The sequence below is a fragment of the Brassica oleracea genome, chromosome C4, assembly GCF_000695525.1.
Source record: "Brassica oleracea var. oleracea cultivar TO1000 chromosome C4, BOL, whole genome shotgun sequence".
Taxonomy (NCBI): Eukaryota; Viridiplantae; Streptophyta; class Magnoliopsida; order Brassicales; family Brassicaceae; genus Brassica; species Brassica oleracea.
In genome coordinates, this window is record NC_027751.1 from 28370773 (window position 1) to 28371360 (window position 588).

Sequence of the window (588 nt, forward strand, 5' to 3'; positions counted from 1 at the left end):
TGATGGAGAGGGGCTTGAACAAGTCTCTGCTCCTATGGGGTTTGTTGGGGCACTTGTGAAGGAGATCAACTCTGAAATCCCGGGGGGCGGACGAGGTAGTTATAACTTAGGCAATGGTTTAGGTCTGTTGTTGTTCGACAATTCTCAATTACCACGTAATTAACTGATTTAAAATTGCAGGAAATAAGGGCAACAAGGGGTGGATAGGGTGCACAGCCAAAAGAAAACGAGTCGGTAGCTGCCCGCATGACACCAACGGCCGGGATTGACTTTGCGCAGGTGATGTGCATTTTATTATTGGTGTACACATTCACATTTTATTTTGGGTGTACGTCTGGTGACATAGGTTACTGACTCCATCTAGAAAACGGGTGCCGACAACGGTGGTGAGTCCGGTCAAACATCAAATCAGAATGATGGAGAGAGGCTTGAACAAGTTTCTGCTCCTATGGGGTTTGTTGAGGCACTTGTGAAGGAGATCAACTCTGAAATCCCGGGGGGCGGACGAGGTAGTTATAACTTAGGCAATGGTTTAGGTCTGTTGTTGTTCGACAATTCTCAGAGAGCGTAATTAACTGATTTGAAATT